Raw genomic sequence first — 21,805 nt, forward strand, 5'->3', positions numbered from 1 at the left:
GTTTGCAGCTTCTGTCATTTCAGTTGACCTTCAAATGCTTCCTACTTCATTAAAGTTTTTACAACAAGATGATATCCAGAAATGAGTGAAATACTGTAGGTGGTAACACAACTACTTCCTCAGTTCATGTCTGTTCTCTCTTATCCATATCGAATTGCATTTGTTTTTGCTGGAAGCCTCAGTGCACTATTGATAGGAAGACTCTCACTACCTGCATAAGAAAGGCCACCTTAGGCAGTGTGATATTCAAGACCCCAGGCAATCTGGTCCCAAGCTACTTTTTCAGCCTTGTGTCATTTACTATTCAATAATTCAATCAGTATTTACTGAGGCCCTAAATCTTTCTGATGTTGAGCTGAAAAGGCTCTAATAATATGGGGAACAAACCAGGCACAGCTCTATACAGTAGAGACTACTCATGCTCCTTTTCTTCCTGGATGCCTAGCTTAATTACATTTTCCAGCTTAATTTTCATTTAGGTGCGCTCATGTTCAGGGCAGTCTAATAGAATGGGTGTACATGATGAACACTATGACCACAGCTACCCCATTAAAACCTTCCATGCGTGATCCTCCAACCTCTCTCTTCCTTCAGCTGCTAGTCAAATGCAGGGGATCTAGAGAAGAGCATCCAGCCCCAGGGGATGGTAGGGCCACTAAATAGAAGAAGTTTGCCAGCTACTCAGGAGCCTGAGGCAGGAAAATCACTTGAACCCAGGAGGCAGAGGTTGCAGTGAGCCGAGGTCACACCACTGCACTCCAGCCTGGGAGACAGAGCGAGACTGTCTCTCAAAAAAAAAAAAAAGATATATATATATATGTTTGGATCCCTGAGTCACTGCATGGAAGACTGCCACTTTGCTATTCTGCCTTTATATATTCTGTTCTCTTTGCCTTCCATGTCCTCTCATTTTTACACTTTTTGTACTATTAAGATAAAACTGTAGTAATCAAAAAACCCCACCCTGGCTGAAAAGTGGGATATCACAAACTAGTTTGTTGTATTGAAAGATAAATATGAACTCATGGTTTTAAAATAACATAGCTCTATCATTGCTAAAAATGGCTCATCAGTAGCAGCAACTGGCATACATTACCCAGCACCTTTACCAACCCCAGTACCTACATTTCATTTAACACTTCACCAAAAAATACAAGGATGTTTGTTTATTCCATGTATTTTGGAATGGAAAAAAGACAGAATGGGTTTAGAATGCCCTCTTGTTGCCAGAAAGAACGGTTGCTTCAAAATCACCAGGAATGTGCTATATGGACAAAGAATCCAGCTTAAGGGAACTCCCACCAGCTAAGGGGTAGCAATTTGAGCATCAATAATAGGAAAATAGTAGTAATAATTATAATTAATTGGGAAACATTATATCCATGAAAGATTGTGAGTTAATAATGCTACTGAGTAGAGAAAAATTATTATAAAGTGTGTAAGGTTTTTATACCAAAAAGACAAAGATCATAGGATATGTTTTATGCTGCAGTTGATTTTAATAAATAGGGGAGAGTTGGGACATTGTCTTCACGGAAAAAACAATAATGGCAAATGCTTATCTAGGGCTTACTACATGCTAAATATATTAGGCCATTCTCACATTGCTATAAAGAACTTCCTGAAACTGGGTAATTTATAAAGAAAAAATGTTTAATTTGCTCACAGTTCTGCAGGATGTATAGGTAGCATAGTTGGGGAGGGCTCAGGAAACTTTCAGTCATTGCAGAAGGCAAAAGGGGAAGCTGGCATGTCTTCACATGGTAGAGCAGGAGGGAGAAAGTGAATGGGGAGGTGCTATACACTTTTAAATAACCAGATCTCATCAGAAGTCACTCACTGTCATGAAAATAGCAAGGTGAAAATCTGCTCCCATGATGTAATCTCTTCCCACCATGCCCCTCCTCTAATATTGGGGAATACAATTCAACATGAGATTTGAGAAGGGACACAAATCCAAACCATATCTTTCTACCCCCGGCCCCTCCCAAGTCTCATGTCCTTCTCACATTGCAAAATACAATTATCCCTTCTCAATAGTCCCCAGTCTTAACTCATTTCAGCATTAACTCAAAAGTCCAAGCCCAAAGTTTCATCTGAGACAAAGTGAGTCCCTTCCACCTATTAGCCTGTAAAATAAAAAACAAGTTAGTTAATTCCAAGATATAATGGGGGTATAGGCATTGGGTAAATATTCCCTTTCCAAAAAACAGAAATCAAGTGAAACAAAGGGGCTACAGGCCCCATGCAAGTCAGACACCCAGCAGGGCGGTCATTAAATCTTAAAACTCCAAAACAATCTCATTTGACTCCATGTGTCATATCCAGGTCACACTGGCACAAGGGGTAGGCTCCCAAGGCCTTGGGCAGCCCTGCTCCTGTGGCTTTGCAGGGTATAGCTTCTGCGGCTGTCTTCATAGCTGGCGTTGAGTGCCTGTTGCTTTTCCAAGCACATAGTGCAAGCTGTCAGTGGATCTACCATTCTAGGGTCTGGAGGATGGTGGCCCTCTTCTCACAGCTCCACTAGGCAGTGCCCCAGTGGGAACTCTGTGTGGGGCCTCCAACCCCACGTTTCCTCTCCAGATTGCTCTAGTAGAGGATTTCCATGTCTCCTGCATGGACATTTCCATGTCTTCTGCCTGGACATCCAGGTGTTTCCCTACATCCTCTGAAATCCAGGTAGAGGCTCCTAAGCCTCAAATATTGCCCCCTGTGCACCCACAGGCTTAATACCACATGGAAGCCACCAAACCTTATGGTTTATACCTTCTGGAGCAGTGGCCTGAGATGTATTTGGGACCCTTTTAGCTACAGCTGGAGCTGGAGTGGCTGCAACACAGGGAGCAGTGTCCTGAGATTGTGGAGGGCAGCAGATCCCCGAGTTTGGCCCAGGAAGCCATTCTCTCTTCCTAGGCCTCCAGGCCTATGATGAGAGGGGCTGCCATGAAGGTGTCTGAAATGTCTTTGAGACATTTTCCCTGTTGTCTTGGCTATTAACATTTGGCTCCTCTTTACTTATGCAAATTTTTGCAGCTAGCTTGAATTCCTCCCCCCAAAATGGGTTTTTCTTTTCTGCTACATGGCCAGGATGCAAATTTTCTAAGCTTTTATGCTCTGCTTCTCTTTTAAATATAATTTCCAGTTTCAGGTCATCTCTTTGCTGAAGTATATGACTACACACTGTTAGAAGCAGCCAGGCCATTTATTGAACATTTTTGGTACTTAGAAATTTCCTCTGCCAGGTACCCTAAATCATGTCTTTCAAGTTCAAAGTTCCACACGTCTCTAGGGCAGGAGCAGAATGCCTCCAATTCTTTGCTAATGCATAACAGAAGTGACCTTTACTCCAGTTCCCGATAAATTTCTCATCTCCTTCTGAGACAACCTCAGCCTGGACTTCATTGTCCACATCACTATCAGCATTTTGGTTACAACAATTTAAAAGTCTCCAGGAAGTTCTGAATATTCTCTCTTTTTCCTGTTTTCTTCTGAGCCCTCCAAACTGTTTCAACCTCTGCCCATTACCCGGTTCTAAAGCTATTTCCACATTTTCAGGTATCTTTATGGCAATGCTCCACCTCCCAGTACCAATTTTCTGTATTAGTCCATTCTCACATTGCTATAAGTAACTACCTGAGGCTGGCAATTGATTTGGTTTGCTGTGCCCGCACTGAAATCTAATCTTGAATTGCAGTTTCCGTAATCCCCATGTGTCATGGGAGGGACCCAGTGGGAATGTAACTGAATCATGGTGGCAGTTTCTCCCATGCTCTTCTCATGATAGTGAGTGAGTTCTCATGAGATCTGATGGTTTTATAAGGGGCTTACCCCTTGGCTCAATTCTCATTCTTTTCTCTCCTTCTACCTTTTGAAGGATGCGTTTGCTTCCCCTTCTGCCATGAGTGTAAGTTTCCTGAGGTCTTCCCAGCCCTGTGGAACTGTGAGTCAATTAAACCTCTTTTTTTTTAATATTATAAATTACTTAGTCTTGGGCATGTCTTTATTAGCAATGTGAGAATGGACTAATATGGTAAATTGGTATTGCAGAGAATGGGGCACTGCTATAAAGATACCTGAAAATGTGGAAGTGGCTTTGGAACTGGGTAACAGGCAGAGGTTGGAACCATTTGGAGGGCTCAGAAGATGACAGGAAAATGTGGGAAATTTGGGAACTTCCTAGAGTCTTGGAGGGCTCAGAAGACAGGAATATGTGGGAAAGTTTGGAACTTCCTAGAGACTTGTTGAATGGCTTTGGCCAAAATGCTTATAGTGATATGGACAACGAAGTCCAGGCTGAGGTGGTCTCAGATAAAGATAAAGAACTTGTTGGGAACTGGAGTAAAGGTCACTCTTGTTATGCAAAGAGACTGGCAGCATTCTGCTCCTGCCCTAGAGATCTGTGGAACTTTGAACTTGAGAGAGATGATTTAGGGTACCTGGTGGAAGAAATTTCTAAGCAGCAAACCATTCAAGAGGAAGCAGATCATAAAAATTTGGAAAGTTTGCAGACTGAAGATGCAATAGAAAAGAAAACCCCATTTTCTGGGGAGAAATTCAAGCTTGCGTAGAAATTTGCATAAGTAACAAGGATCCAAATATTAATAGCCAAGACGATGGGGAAAATGTCCCCAGGGTATGTCACAGACTCTCACAGCAGCCCCTCACATCACAGACCCACAGGCTTAGGAGTGAAAAATGGTTTTGTGGGCCAGGCCCAGGGCCCCCCTGCTCTATGTAGCCTTGGGACATGGTGCCCTGAGTCCTAGCTGTGTTAGCTCCAGCTGTGGCTGAAAGGGGCAACGTACATGTCAGGCCATTGCTTCAGAAGGTGCAAGCCCCAAGCCTTGGTGGTTTAGACGTGGTGTTAGGCCTGTGGGTGCACAGAAGTCAAGAACTGAAGTTTGGGAACCTCCACCTAGATTTCAGAAGATGTATGGCAATGCCTGGATGTACAGGCAGAAGTCTCCTGCAGATGCAGAGCCGTCATGGAGAACCTCTGCTAGGGCAGTGTGGAAAGGAGATGTAGGGTTGGGGCCCCCACACAGAGTCCCCACTGGGGCACTGCCTAGTGGAGCTGTGAGAAAAGAGCCACTGTCCTCCAGGCCCCAGAATGGTAGATCCACCAACAGCTTGCACTGCACACTTGGAAAAGCTGCAGACAATGACAGCTGTGACAGCAGCCAGGAGGGGGGCTATACTCTGCAAAGCCTCAGGGGCAGAACTGCCCAAGGCTATGGGAGCCCACCTCTTGCATCAGCGTGACCTGTATATGAGACATGGAGTCAAAGGAGATCATTTTGGAGCTTTAAGGTTTAAGGACTCCCGTATTGGATTTTAGACTTACCTGGGGTCTGTAGCCCCTTTGTTTTGGCCAGTTTCTCCCATTTGGGTGTATTTACCCAATGTCTGTGCCTCCATTGTATCTAGTAAGTAACTAACTTGCTTTTGATTTTACAGGCTCATAAGCAGATGAGGCTTGCCTTGTCCCAGATGAGACTTTGGACTTGGACTTCTGAGTTAATGATGGAATGAGTTAAGAATTTAGGGGATTGTTGGAAAGGCATGATTGTGTTTTGAAATGTGAGGACATCAGATTTGGGAGGAGCCAAGGGCAGAATGATATGGTTTGGCTGTGTTCCCACCCAAATCACATCTTGAATTGTAATTCCCATAATCCCTACGTGTCATGGGAGAGACTCAGTGGGCATGTAATTCAATCATGGGGGCAATTTCTCCTATGCTATTCTTGGGATAGTGAGTAAGTTCTCATGAGATCTGGTGGTTTTATAAAGGGCTTCCCCCTTCGTTTGATTCTTCTTCTTCTCTCTCCTGTCGCCTTGTGGAAAAGGATGTGTTTGCTTCCCCTTCTGCCATGATTGTAAGTTTCCTGAGGCCTCCCTAGTCCTGTGGAACTGAGTCGATTAAACCTCTTTCCTTTATAAATTACCTCATCTCAATTATGTCTTTATTAGCAACCTGAGAACAGACTAATACAGTAATTTATAAAGAAAAGAGGTTTAATTTGCTCCCAGTACTGCAGGCTGTAGAGGTGCATGGCTGGGGAGGCCTCAGGAAACTTTCAATTATGGTGGAAGGCAAATTGGGAAGCAGGCATGTCTTCACATGGTTGAGCAGGAGAGAGAGAAAGTGAAGGTGAAGGTGCTACATACGTTTAATCAACCAGATGTCATGAGAACTTACTATCACAAGAATAGCAAGGGGGCAATCCGCCTCCATGAACCAATGACCTGCCACCAGGCCCCTCTTCTGCAAATCTACATGAGATTTGGGTGGAGACACAAAGCCAACCCATATTACTAGGTGCCATGCTAAGTGCCCTACATCAAATAACTCACATAATATAAAACAAAACAAAAAAATCCCCAATAGGCTCTAATAATCCAATTTTACAAATGAGGTGATAGAAGTTCATAGAGATTAAGTGACTTTTCCAAGTCCATACAGCTGGTGAGTGAGGGACCCTAAATTTGAACCTAGGCTGTTGGCTCCAGGGTCTGTCCTTTTATTACAAAACTAGGGCACTTCCCACACAAATGAATATTTTTATTTTCTTCAATCAAGTACTTGAATATGACATAGAAATATGTACTTGCTTTTATCAGAGTAATTAAGAAAGAATAAGCTAGACAAATGTGCATAAGTCAAATAACTCCAAAAATAACAAAGCAGATTATGTTGAAAGTTCAGGCAGGACAGGTCAGCACTGATGGTCATGTGTAAATGACCAAGTAGAAGGAGATGTTCCAAAATGATTAATTAGCCAAAAGTCCTCGAGACTCACACTAAGTACACAGACCCAATTGCTCGTCTACTAGGAGATGAAACCTCTGGAAAGCTGTACAGATTATAATAAAATTTGAATAGAAGTTTGTGGATTTTTAATAATGCTAGCCTACCAGAGCAATAAATTAAAATGACAGCATAAGCGGCAAAGAGGTATAATACCAGCCCAACAAGACGTTCAAAGCACACAGCTTGTGGCGAGATCCCAAAGTTGCCAAGAAGAAAACCTACGCGAAAAGTTGTACCTAGGAAGTTGTATCATAAGGGTGTATTGAATGGGGTTTACCCAGCCTAATGGCCAGGCTTGCATTACCTTAGGGGATTTTTAACCTCAGCTGGTCTGAGAAGTTATTCTTATACTTTGGGTATGCTTATGATACATGCAATCAAGGAAACTGTCAAAATATTATAATGAAAACTCTAGGAAGTAATACAAACTGCACTGCAATAACTCTAGATAACTAAAAGTTCGTTCAAGTATACATATAATGAAACAATGAATGAAATGCTATTTTAGAACCGGTTTTAGTGTGTTTTAGTACATTTGCAAACATTATTTGTATGTTTTGTCTGCTCTTGAAGGTGCCTAAAATTTTCAAAAGACTCAGATGTAGTGTGCATAGCACATCCTGCTGGTGCTGATGTTCTAGCCTTGTGCCTTCACATCCCTATTTTTGTGCATTGCAGTTGACTCCCTGAGGCTGAACTGCATCTTTGTCCATGGGCCACCCACGGGCTTCCAGGACACACCCACATATGAGCACAGGGTGGGCTGGAAGTGCCCTGGAATTGACTGCCCTCATTACCAACCTGGGACAACAGCCATACCCAATGACTCACAGATGTAGGGGTATAGAAACCCCACCTCCCTTGCCTTCTTGGCCAGGATGATTCTGAGGCATGGCTTTCCATCTGTTCCTCACAGGACTGTCAGTCACCTACTGGCTTGATAACATATCCCGTAGGGGCTGACTCTCTTTCCTCAAATTGATTGCCCATTCCTTTGCCGATGGCCCTACAACTTCCAAATATATTTTATATTCTCAAACTCCTATCAGAGAATGCTTCTGGAGAAACCCCAGCTAAGAGATTATATTTGTATCCGCGGCATAATTAGTATTTAAGGGTTGATAGTAAAATTTGTAAGCAACATTTAAATTATCAAGAAAATATTGTCTTTAAAAAATTGCCTATGATCTAACAGATAATTTTATTAACTGGAACGCTAAGCAAAGCACAGGAATTCACAGTTGTTTGTCACCAGGCACAAACATTTCTCACACGCTGGATAATACATTAATGTCTGATAGTCAAACTCCTAATCCATTTCCTAAAAACAGCCCAAATATTAGGGTTTCATGGACTCCTAGTGAATTAGCTGTTTCATCCTCTCTGTTCTCGCAACATTTGATTAGTATTTCTGAAACAGCTTGCACCATGCTGCACTGTAATTTATCAGTTTACATATGTATGTGTGTTTCCAAGACTATTTCCTGAGTTCCTGAAAAGTAAAGATCAAGTCTCATTTGCCTTTGTCATTTCCACACCACATTCTGGACCTGCCACATTATTGGCTGTAATATTGATTTGCTGGGAAAAGAAAAAGAATAAATGAATGAAATAAAAAGCACCAGTCCTGTCCAATAGACCGTATTATGTGTCCTTAAGGACTAAGGCTGTTTTATGTATCATCAAAACCACTCCAACACTATGCAGAGATCATACTGAACAATTAAGGCTTAGTGTTGAAAACTAAATGAGTGAGTGAATGAATGAATGAATTAGTGAATGAATAATTAGTGAAGCATATTGCCAACACCAGATTGTTTTTGAGCAATTATTGCTAAATCCAACTTACTCTTTACTTTGTTGGTAGAATGTAGCTTAGCTTGGTTGTGGTAATGTTTTGTTAATCAAATAACAATATAAGTTAATTTAGACTAATAGTTTTGGCTCCTCAGCATGATTTTAAAACTTGACTTTGTCATCCGTCATACTGGATATTTCTTCTAGCTTTGTATCAGTCATAAACGTAGCCAATCTTCCCTCATATCACTGTAATGGAGACTTTTGCCGGCTCAGTCCATGGCTTACTTAGGGGTACAATCAACCATGTAGGCCAGGAATTGGAAAACCATGGCCTATGAGTCAAATCAGGCCTGCAGCTTGTTTTTGTAAATAAAGTTTTATTGGAACACAGCCACATTTATGTGGTACATACTGTCTGCGGCTGCTTTCACACCTCATTGTGTGAAATTCTATAATGACAGAATCGAGTCATAGTTGTGACAGAGACCATATGGCCTGTAAAGTTTAAAATATTTACTATCTTGTCCTTTACAGAAAAATTTTGCTGATGCTTGTATTAGTCTGTTCTTACACTGCTATAAAGAACTACCTGAGACTGGGTAATTTACGAAGAAAAGAAGTTTAATTGACTCACAGTTCTACAGGCTATACAGGAAGCATGGCTGAGGTGGCCTCAGGAAATGTACAGTCGTGGCAGAAGGCAAAGGGGAATTAAAATTCAAGATGAGATTTGGGTGGGGTCATAGACCCAAACCATATCAATCCTTGATTTAGATGATAAATCTAACAAGTGAACTACATGCCACCATCTTGTGCATAAGGCCTCCCCTGAGCCTTGTTATGTGCCCTGTTGAAATCAAGATACATTGTGCTCTTACCTCTGTCACTGAAGTAACATTATCAAGGAGGCAAATGCAATTTTATAGTACAAATGCCTCTAGTGAACCCAACGGATTTCTAGTGATCAATACATTAGGAAACAAAATGTTCACTGAACATATATGTGATCCTTGTTTTGGGAATTCTATCCCTGTGATAGTGAGCCTGGGGTTAACCATTCTGTGCTGGAAAAGGCTTGGAAAAAATGAGGAGTGAACCTCTTTTTCACTTCTCTAGCATTCTTCTCTATCCCATTCCCACAAATGGAGACCCTTTGGTGCTAGATTAAGCTAATGGTTGGCTTTATCTGCCTGGATCACAGTTTTGTCATCTATAAGATATTAGTTTTCAGAGTTAATATGAGGATCAGATGAGATAATTAGTTGCTGTAAAAATAACTATAATTACCAACATTTAGTGAATGCTTTTTGCAGACACTGTGCCAAGAAATTTTAACATTCATTATCTCATTTAATTCTCATAAAACATAGTGAAAATTGCCCCCAGTTTACAGGCAACATACAGATATATTCATTTGTCCCTTAAGCAAGTATTTATCTTATTTATTATTCATTTTTTAACTCACAAACAAAAATTGTATATATTCATGGTGTACAACATAATGTTTTGAAATATGTATATATTGTTGAATAGCTAAATCTAGTGAATTAACATATGAATTACATCACATATTTATTTTGGTGAGAATGCTTAAAATCTATTTGCTGATTTTTAAATATACAGTGCGTTGTTATATGATAGATCTCTTGAATTCTTGAATGTATTCCTCTTGTCTAACTGAAGTTTTGTATCTTTTTACCAACGTCTCTGCAGTCCATTACCCCCTCACCCCCAGCCCCTGGTAACCACTCTTGTATTCTCTGCTTCTATTAATTCAACTTTTTTAGATTCCATATACAAGTGAGATCATGTAGCCTCTGTCTTTTTGTACCTGGCTTTATTCACTTAGCATAATGTCCTGCAGGTCCATCCATGTTGTTACAAATGGCAGGGTTTCCTTCTTTTTAAAGGCTGAATAGTATTCCATTGTGTATATATACCACATTGTCTTTATCCACTTATCCATTGATGGACATGTAGATTGGTTTTATAGCTTGGCTGTTGTGAACAATGCTGCAATGAACATGGAAGTGCAGATAGATCTTTGACATTCTGGTTTCATTTGCTTTCGATGGATACCCATTAGTGGACTGCTGGATCATATGGTAGTTCTATTTTTTTTTTTTTTTAGGAAACCCCATACTGTGTTCTATAAATGGCTTTATTTATATTCCCACCAACAGAGTTTCACTTTTTTCCATATTCTTGCCAACACTTAGCTTTCATCTTTTTGGTAGTAACCAATCTAATAGGTGTGAGGTGATATCTCACTGTGGTTTTACTTTGCATTTCCATGATAATTAGTGATACTGAGCTTTTTTTTCATACATGTGTTGGTCATTTTATGTCTTCTTTTGAGAAATGTCTATCCAACGTAGTAGTGGAAGTCCTAGCCAGGGTAATTAGGCAAGAAAAAGAAATAAAAAGCAGCTAAATCAGAAAGAAAGAACTTAAATTATTTATGTTTAGAGATGACATTATCTTATATATAGAAGACTCCTAAAGGCTCCACAAATAAAACTGTTGGAGGTAATATAAAAATTCAGCAAAGTGGCATGATACAATATCAACAAAAAAATCAGTACTATTTCTATACATTAACAATGAGCTGTCTAAAAAAGAAAGCAAGAAAACACTCTCACAATAGCCACAAAAAATAAAACACTTAGAGATAAATTTAACAAGGAGGTAAAAGATCTCCACACTGAAAACTATAAAACACTGATGCAAGAAATTGGACTAGACACAAATAAATGGAAAGATATCTTGTGTTCACAGACTGAACTAATTTATATTGTTAAAATGTCCATACTACCTAAACTGATCTCCTGATTCAGTGCAATCTCTATTAAAATTCCAATGACTGTTTTCACAGAAGTAGAAAAAAAATTCTAAAATTTATATGGAATCACAAAAGATCCTGAAGAGCCAAAGAAATTTTGAAGCATCACATTACCTGACCTTAAAATATACTACAAAGCTATAGTAATGAAAACAGCATGGTACTGGCATGAAAACATACACATAGACCAATGGAACAGAATAGAAAGTCCAGAAATAAATCTATACATTAATGGTCAATTGATTTTTTGACAAAGATGCCAAGAACACATACTAGGGAAAAGACAGTCTCTTCAATAAAAGTTGTTAGAAAAAGTGGATATCCGGCTGGGTGCAGTGGCTCATGCCTGTAACCCCAGCACATTGGGAGGCCAAGGCTGGAGGATCACCTGAGGTTGGGAGTTTGAGACCAGCCTGACCAACATGGAGAAACCCCATCTCTACTGAAAATACAAAATTAACTAGGCATGGTGGTGCATGTTTGTAATCCCAGCTACTTGGGAGGCTGAGGCAGGAGAATCACTTGAACCTGGGAGGTGAAGGTTGCAGTGAGCCGAGATTTTGCCATTGCACTCTAGCCTGGGTCTCAAAAAAAAAAAAAAAAAAGAAAAGAAAAAGAAAAACTGGATATCAGAAAGAATAAAATTGGACCCTTGCCTTACACCATATAAAAAATCATCTCAAAGTACATTAAAAAGTTAATCTTCGCCGGTCGCGGTGGCTCATGCCTGTAATCCCAGCACTTTGGGAGGCTGAGGTGGGTGGATCACGAGGTCAGGAGTTCAAGAGCAGCCTGGCCAAGATGGTGAAACACCATCTGTACCAAAAAACCCTGTCTCTAGTAAAACTACTAGAAGAAAACATGGAGAAAAAGTTCCATGATGTTAGTTTGGGCAATAATTCTTTTGGATCTAACCCCCATAAAACACAGGCAGCAAAAGCAAAAATAGACAAATGGGATTACATCAAAGTAGAAACTTCTGCATAACCAAGAAAAAGTCAACAGAGTGAAGAGATAGCCTATGGAATGGGAGAAATTATTTGCAAATCATGCATCTAATAAAAGGTTAATATGCAAAATATATAAGAAATTCAACTCAGTAGCAAGAAAACAATCAATTCAAAGAAGGGGAAATCTGAGCAAGTATTTTTTAGGCACTACTATAAGCCAGGTACTATATCCCAATTACTATTCTAGCACTTGGGATACATCTTTGAACAAAACCAACAAATGTCCCTACCCTCATATATGTGGAGAGTGGAGGCAAACAATAAACAACACACACAATAATAACAAATGTATTTAATATATTAGAAGATAATTACTGCTATGGAAAAATGAAAGTAGAACAGGGAAAGGGAGACTGAAAGTGATGGAGATAGTTTGGGGGAGGGAAGAAGTGATCAGGGTTGGCCTCATTGAGAAGGTGATGATATCAATGAAATCTTGAAAGAAACAAGGAAGTCAGCCCCATAGACATCTGAGAGAAGAGCCTTCCAGTGTCGCTAGCTTTGGTTGTGGCACAACCAGGATTCCAAGTCAGCTCTGTCAGACTGCAGAACCCAAACTCACAATAACCAAGGTCAACAAATGTTAGTTCCCTGCTTAGTCCTCTCCAAGAAATGTGCTGTGAATTCCTGGTTTTTTTTTTTTCCCTTGGCTGTTGCCTACATTCATTCTGGGCTTGCCTTGCCTCAAGCCATTCCTATAGGTCAACATGGATGTCCCATCTTTGTCTCTGATCACATGCTCTGCCTTTATTATGGGACCTTTTCAGACCTGATGGCTTCTGAGGGCCATGGTGCTGCTTTTCTGGCTTCAATTCTTGTGTTTTTCTCTGGAGTAGTTTGTGATTTCATCTCTGGAATCCTCCTTCAGAATCTTCTGGCCCTTCTAAGTCATGTAACTATTTAGCCTACCAAACATCATGCCCATACTTTCTCTGTGTAAAGTAGACAGCTGTACTTTTATCTTCTTTGTCGTTGTTTGCTCAAGAAGCCAGAGTCACTTTCTGTCACTTACAACCATAGGACTCTGATACCACGTTTTTAAAAGAATCTAATTTCTTAGGAAAGTAGTTTTTTTGGTTGTTGTTGCTTTCCAGTGCTGGTGTTTTTTCTTCCCTTATTATTAAAAATCTCAGGAAAGTAGAGTTACCTTTTTATGGCCTACTGCCCCTCTGTCACTACTAACGCCTTTCTTTTCAAACCCAGGCTAAGTCCTCAGTCACAGGTCGCTTTATTGGTTCATCGGCGCCAAGAGGTTGAAACAGTCTTCAACGTAGCAACTCTCCAGACCCTCTATTTTTAGCTGAATTAGATTCCTAGCAGATGTCTGGATAGTAGACGTCTCTCTTAATTACCATAACTTGTCTGGGTGCCATTTTTGAGATCCCCAAAATAGAGATTGAAAACAGAACCCACCTCATAGGGCTGTAGTGAAGATCAAGTGCAAAAAGTGCATATAAGGACAGTTATCACAGTACTTGGCCTTGGCATGTAGTGAGGATTTCTGCACGTCAGCTATTCCAGTTAGAGGGAGGCACTTTATTTGTGTTGGAGAGAGAGAGAGACAGACTGTTTCAGCTCAGCTCCACTACTCATCAGCTTCGTGATTCTGAGTGATCGCTCATACTCCCTAGGCTGTAAAGCTGGAATGATAATAGCAATTTGAGTAGTACATGTAATAAAAAGTATAAAATAATATGTATAAAAATTCTAGAATAATAACAATTTTAGTATTAAATGAGATAAAAGGCATAAAAATGCATAAAATTATGTGAATAAAAATGTTGAGATAATATCAACTAAGTATTGAGTCCAATAAAATGTACAAAACACAAACCCTATAATAATAAAAGCAATTTTGAGTATTGAATGGGATGAGTATAAAATGAATATTAATGCTATCAATCAAATGTTAAGTAAAATAATATGTATAAAGGGCTGAGTATGGTGTCAGACACTTTGTATAAGCACTTGAAAAATACACTCCAATGTTATTGTTGTTAATATCACTGACATTGTATTACCACAACATCTCCTCACTGTTAGAACGTGTTGCTGTCAAGGTTGTCCTATGCGATAAAGCTCCTCTTTTGGGAGATACCAAGTGAGCACTTAATAATAACAATTCTGATCATGCACCATTACTCTTTAGGCATATATTTACCATGTTAGATTATCTTTTCTTCAACAATCTCATGAGCTCTCACATGAAAGTGTCTCCAAACACAAATTGGCAGTCAAATTGGGATTTTACAGATTTTATCTCTAACAATATTTTTATACCAAAAGGCTAAATAGGATCTTTTAGGAATTTGAGAGTTCTCAAAGGGACTAATTTTCTCCAGAGAACTAGGTCACATAAAAGGAGAAGGGGAATGAGCATTACCCTCCAAGAAGCTATGTATATAGGAAGACAAAAATTAGTTCTATCGATTAGAGCAGATTATTTGGTTTAGAATTAAGTGAGAGAAAAATTATATACAAGTGACACCATAAGAGTATCCTGGAGCCTGTATGGTTAGAGGGGAGTAGTTTGCTGAGATAATAGTTATTCATCATCACTGGGTCATGGCTGTGTGCCATTATCTTTCATTGCCCTGGAGATTCCCTCTGCTCCCTTCTTGCTGCTCAGTGCCTTGAAGGCTACAGACTGCCTCACCGGGGCTCCTGGGCCCCCTGCTTCTAGTTGGGTGGCTAATGGAGAACGCTAGATGGAGCAAAGAGGGTGAGGGTACCTTGGGCTGACTGTGTCCCTTGACTTAATGTCACATGTCCGGTCGGGAGCAACTTTTCTCTATGATGCTGTCTTGCTGGGCCGTGAGTTGTTTGGATGAAGCTAGACTCTAAGCTCTGTGAGGAGACATTCACCAGTGTCTACTCTGTTCACCACTGTACCCCAGCACAGTGTCTGGCCCAAAAGAGGTGCTTGATAAATATATTTCTATCAAAGGAATACACTGGGGATGCCTCACTAAATTGCATTCTAAGAAGAACCACCACCTAAACCTGCCTTGTGCACTAGCTATAAAAAGAAGCCACACTCTCTCTGAGCAGGAGTTCTTAGAAATAAAGGCTCTTAAAATTCCCATCCACAAGCTGTGACTGCATCATATTAGTGATTTCCACTGGATTGTGCATGGGGTCCCAGATGTTTGAGTCTTTTATTTTACAGCATTTGCTTTTCTGTGAGGTTCCAATTAATTGAATTGGGAAAAGCTGTAAGCCCCGTGACAGTGGAACTATCTCTTTGACAAAACCACATGCTGTAAAGTCAAAGATTCTTCAATATCCTTTTTGTTTAGGTCCATAAGGCTGAATGACTGACTTGACTGATTGTCTTTTTTAATATGTTTGCTTTAGCATCTAGAAATTTTGATGTCACACATATAAAGGCCACAGGGTCATTTGGGGAAACCCGCTTAGGTGGCATGGCTTCCTAGAGCATCATAGGATAATCTGGAGGAGAATCTGAAGAATTCCTTTTGTTACATTCTAGGCTATTTTTTCCTGAGATTTGAAGATGCATTTTCTCTCTGTCATTTTCTCTCATCAAAGCCTCAATAAATGTTGTCTTTAGCAACAACCACTCAATTCTACTGTTCTTGTGCATACTAACTCCCCCCACCCGTCACCTCTCAAACATCAGTGATATTGCATGACATAGTGCATTCCCTACCACTGATAGCCTATTTCTTTTTTTGTTTGCTTGCTTTTGTTTTCATTTTGTTTTTGAGACGGAGTCTCATTCTGTTGCCCAGGCTGGAGTGCAGTGGCGTGATCTTGGCTCACTGCAATCTCCACTTCCAGGGCTCAAGTGATTCTCGTGCTTCAGCCTCCCCAGGAGCTAGGATTATAGGTGCTCATCACCATGCCTGGCTAATTTTTGTATTTTTAGTGGAGATGGGGTTTCACCATATTTGCCAGACTGGTCTCGAACTCCTGACCTTAGATGATCTGCCCGCCTCGGCCTCCCGAAGTGCTGGGATTATAGGCTTGAGCTACCGCACCTGGTGGTAGCCAGTTTCAACTCACCACATGTGAAAGTCTGCAATTGCATTTTCCTCACCCATCAGGGTGATCAGTATTCCACATCGTTCTAATCATGTGAATCCTTGTTGTCCATCAGCTGGCAATGACTCAACAGTAGACTCTCGTTTATTTTTCCCAGGACTGCTTCTGTTTGCTACCTGCCCTAGTTTTGGTTTCCCAGAGGTCAAGTTTGATCAGGGATTCAAGTACATGCAATTTGTTGAGAGAATGCCCTTAAGAAATAACTGAGGGAAAAGGGGAATGAAGATAGGGAAGGGAAATGCTGAGTAAAGATGTAATCACAGGTAAAGTCTAGTCTTGGCCTGATCCATGGGGGTATTCCTGCCTTAATTTGCCCCATGAAGTTGTCTTTGCTACTTGAAGCAAGGACATTGCCAGTCATGAACTGTGGGCTGCCTCTGGTGAATGGCGTTTCCTTTGGATGAAACAGTTCTTGTCCTCCTACGGCATATGATGGAAATGGAGAGCACCTGTGAGCTGTTAGCAGCCAGAGTTCATAGCAACTTTACTTGACTAGTAAAGGGGCCTGGGTGGGGTGCTCAGAGCATCTGCTACGTTAACTTGTATGATCTCATAACAATCCTATGAGGAAGAAGTCATTATAATTATCATTTTACAGTTGAGGCAACATCTTGGGTTGTGTGTCTCAGAGACAGATCCTGAGACTAGATTTATGTGGTTTATTTAAAAAAAGTGTTACCAATACTTTAGAACTTCTTACAGAAAATTCAAGCAGGTGTAAATGAAATCCTCTCTAACACATTCTATGAGAATAGCACTACCTTAATACCAAAACAAGATAAAGACATTACAAGAAAACTACAGACCCAGTATCTCTCATGAACAAAAACCCTCAACAGAATATTAGGAAATAAAATATAAAAATCTATTAAAAAATACCACAACCAAGTAGAATTTATTGTAAGTATGCAAGGCTGGTTCAACATTCAAAAATCAGTCATTGTAATCCATTATATCAATTGGTTAAGGAAGCAAAATTATATAATATCAACTGATACACAAAAAGCAGTTGACAAAATTCAACACCCATTTATAATAAAAAATTAAGCAAACTAGGAATAGAGGGGAACTTGTTCAACTAATAAAACATATATACAAATTATTTACAGCTGATATCATACTTAATGGTAAGAAATTGGACATTGTCCTTCAACAGAATAAGGCCAGAATGCTGTTGTTTACCACTCTTATTCAGCATTGTACTGAAAGTTATAGCTACTGCAATAAGACAAGAAAATGAAATAAAAGATACGCATGTTGAAGGGGAAAAATAAAGCTCTTTATTCACAGATGATCTGATTGTCTGAAAATCCCAAAGAATCCAAGAAAAAGGAAAATCAGTCATGGGACTAATCAGTGACTATAGCAACGTTGTGAGATATAAGATTCATTTACAATAGCATTAAATTTTTTAAAATGAAGTGTTTAAATGTAAGTAAAATAAGTACAAGCTGTATACGTGGAAAACTGTAAAACACTGATAAAAGAAATCAAAGAAGATCTAAATAGATTGAGATATATTACATGTTCATAGATTGGAAGACTATTTTTAAAATGTCAGTTCTTCCCAACATAACCTGTATATTCAATGCAATCTCAATCAAATTCAAGCAACATATTTTGTAGACATTGACAAAGAATTCTAAAGTTTATTAGGAAAGGCAAAAGACCTAGAATAACCAATATAATACTGAAAAAGAAATCAACAATTGCCAGGGGTTTGAGGGAAGGAGAAAGGGTTGTGTAAGTCAAGTTTGAAAGGTTTTTTACAGTAGTGAATCTATTCCATATGGTACATTAATGGTTGATATATGACACTATGCATTCATTAAAATTCATAAGTTTATAGTATAAAGAATGATCTTTGGTGCATGCAAATGGAAATATTTAGGAAGTTGTAAGATTCCAAGGTGAAATGTAGAATGTAACAAAAGAATCTAACTGTTTTACAAATGTATAAACCAACTTTACTGAAGGGGCTGAGAGAAAAAAGAAAAAGTTGCTGATCTAAGTAACTTTGAAATGAGTGGAGTCTGTAAGATTAAGTATGTAAGCACTGTCCTCTAGTTGATAAAATTGTTTCCCATAGGAGTATGGGTTAACAACTCTGAAATCTCTATTCATAGATAGTGGAAATGTAAATCAGTGACAGGTAGTAGAAGCTATCATTTCTCACTGTTGGTGCTGGAGGTTATAGACAAGCAAGGAAAGATGGCTAGAATGATTTATTAGACAGTGAATTAGAGTCAGAGACATTAGGGTGAACATGCTTGGCTTAATATATAGATATGTGTATATATGTGTATACAGAGATTAGTGTATATACATACATGTACACATAGGTATGCATACATATGTATGCAAGTATGTACACATGTATGCATGTATGTACGTATATATGTATGCATATACGTACATACATACTGATATATATATTTTAAAAATATGTTTTGGATGATCAGTTTTGAGGTATACTGCTCCATTATCTGGTAGAATGCTTCTCAGGTGGGGTTTGATAATCCAATATAACCTGTCAATATTGATCTGTCAGTTGAGTGGTAATGACACCCCAGTAGCCATCTAATACCCAGATCTTGGCTTCTAATACAATTTTCAAATAAAAGTAACTAGGGCTCCTTGAAGAAATTGCTGATTCTAGGACTTGGATAGCATTACACAAATGAGCTTCACAGCTTCTTGTGCCAGAAAATAAGAAAGTGATGGAAATAAAAATGTAAAAACTGCACAATGATGGTGGTATGTTGAGGGGCACAGGATCCAACTGAAAGAGTTCTTAATGGCCCAAGCTAGAACAATTTGTGCAAAAACTCATGTACATTGTAGTATAGCCTGAAGTATAAAATAAATATGTATGAGTTTATGTTGATATAAACAAATGATTGAACAAATTAATAAATAGGAGACAAATCTCCCATGCAGAAGAATTTCAAATAATGTACATAGATACTTCACTTGGAAGGAAGTGGATTATAATTCCCTACTCCCTAGGTGTGGGCTACAAGTAGTGACTTCCTTAAGAAGAGTACAGTATGGAGAGTGGGGAGGAGAGTAACTTTAGAGAGTCTATAGTCTGTATATATTGTAATGAAAATGACACTTTATTTCTGTGGTCTTCTTTTCTCAATTCCACACCTTTAGTTTAATTATGAGAAACTTATTAGACAAATCTCAGCTGAGGAGCATCCTACCGGATAATGGACCAGTATACCTCAAAACTGGTTATCCCTAACGAAGAAAGCCTGGGAAAACGTCATAGTGAAGAGGAGCCTAGGGAGGCTTGATAACTAAATGTCATGTGGGATCCTGGATGGACTCCTGGAGCAAAAAATGAACATTAGGTGAAAATTAAGGATATCAGAATAAAGTATGGCCTTTACTTAATCATTATCTATCAATATTGAGTCTATTATTGTGACAAATGTATCCTGTTAATGAAATATGTGAATAATAGAGAAAACTGGATGTGGAGTATATGGGAAATCTTGTAGTATCTTTGCAAGTTTTTCTGTACATAAAACTATTCTAAAATGAAAACTTTATTATTATATTAAAAAAAAGAGAAAGTGTTTCCGGAGAAAATTGGTATGGGAGTGAAAGAAACAGAGTAGGGCAGGACAACAGGGTGAGATTTTGAGTGAAGACCCAGCCTCAGCCTGAACCTGTGCAGGAGCTCTGGAGGTAAATTGCACAGCAGAATTTATCCTGTCCATAGTTGAGGCTGTTGGACATTGATATTCCTGCACGAGTCACTGATCACAGATGCCGCTGGGGTCATAAACTCCCAGACTCTGTTTGTTTGAGCAAAGTGGCTCCAGAAGTCCATGGGTGATCTTCAGAAGAGCATGAGGTGAAAGCATGCTGAAGTAGGTGCACCACGGACACACCCAACTGATTAAGGGGATTATTCAAGGAGGTTTAGGCAGCACCTTCAGTATTCACTACCTTGAGCCACAGAGAAAATAACTCACTTACCAACAGTCACAGCACTGGCAGGTCGCACAGCCAGAATTCACAGCTGGGCTACGTGGCCTAGAGCTGGCTCCCAACACTACATGATAGTATGCTGTCCTGAAGGCTCTGCAACTCTCACAAGGCTGTGACATTGGGAATTACAATTCATGATTTCCTGCACTATTAAGGGTCTGGGAGATAACAGTGGACATGCGGATTATGTTCTGACCCAAGAAGTTCCCACAGAGAAATCTCGGAATACCATGCAAATCTAGGAGAAAAGATATTCTGTAAATATGTATTAAATGAATGCAAATTTTTAGCAAAAAATTCAGTGGATCTTAACTAATGGTGACAAACTGGGCACTGACTTTTCAGGCTGGGGAAGAGAGAGAACTGATGGGGCTTAGCAGAATCATCATCACCATCAGAAATTGCCTCTAGCAAAAAAAAGAGTCCTGTCTGACAAGCTGTGGCCATAAATGTCTATTTCCCGCATTGCCCCCAATACCAAAGGTCCACATATGTCCCATTAAACAATTTCCAAGTGACACCCAGGACACCAGGCTGCCAGAAGGATCATTGCTAATGCAGGCTTTATAATCTCCACTCATGTAACATAATTGGATTAAGGCTGTTTCCCAAGGAAAAAGCAAAATGGTGCTTAGTGTGGACAACTTTTCTTTACAAGCAAGCTGTGTGATAACAGAACAGAGATTACCATTCCTAACCACCTGCCACCATGAACCTGGAGGATGCTTATTGTAAAAATGCCTCTTTCCTCCACCAGGGTAAGGCAAAAAAGTAAGCGCTACTGTTAGTGGAATTTATTTATGGCTCACCTTGCTCTGTTGCTTTTGGTTTCTCACCCCTCTGAATTCTGCTTTTGCTGCTGCTTTCTTGCTCTTATTTTGTCAAGAATCCAAAGTGTTCTCTTAGTTACCATGTGTTAGTCAGCCTGTACAACAGGCTGCTGCTGTAACAATGAACTCTGACATCTCAGTGGATTAAGTAAAACAAGGCTTATCTCCCACATGAAGTGCCTTCTCACATCTTTCTAGTTATGTTTTCTGGAACACATGGTCTGCAAGGGAGGAGAAGGGTGTTAAGGCATACTAAGTCTTCATTACCTCAGCCTGAGAGACACACATGTCACTTCCACTCAGAGTTCTTTGGCCATATCTAGTTGCATGGCCCCCACCTGACTGCAAAGGAGTATTCAGTTCTTTGGTGAGTGTGCCAGATTTCTAGAAGCTTGAGATTACGTTTTTGTTCCTGATCGATTGTGTTTTGAAGATAA

The 21,805-nt window shown here is 39.7% G+C and overlaps 1 long non-coding RNA gene across 1 annotated transcript in view; it reads right to left on the reverse strand.

The window, feature by feature from the left end:
* Window positions 1–21,622, reverse strand: part of LOC134757522 (uncharacterized) — a 31,649-nt gene extending 10,027 nt beyond the window's left edge. Inside the window, exon 1 of the long non-coding RNA XR_010131601.1 lies at window positions 21,348–21,622. This is a non-coding gene — a long non-coding RNA (uncharacterized lncRNA). The remainder of the gene's footprint in view (window positions 1–21,347) is intronic.
* Window positions 21,623–21,805: the final 183 nt, after the last annotated feature.

This window comes from Gorilla gorilla, chromosome 18, assembly GCF_029281585.2.
Source record: "Gorilla gorilla gorilla isolate KB3781 chromosome 18, NHGRI_mGorGor1-v2.1_pri, whole genome shotgun sequence".
NCBI classification, from domain to species: domain Eukaryota; kingdom Metazoa; phylum Chordata; class Mammalia; order Primates; family Hominidae; genus Gorilla; species Gorilla gorilla.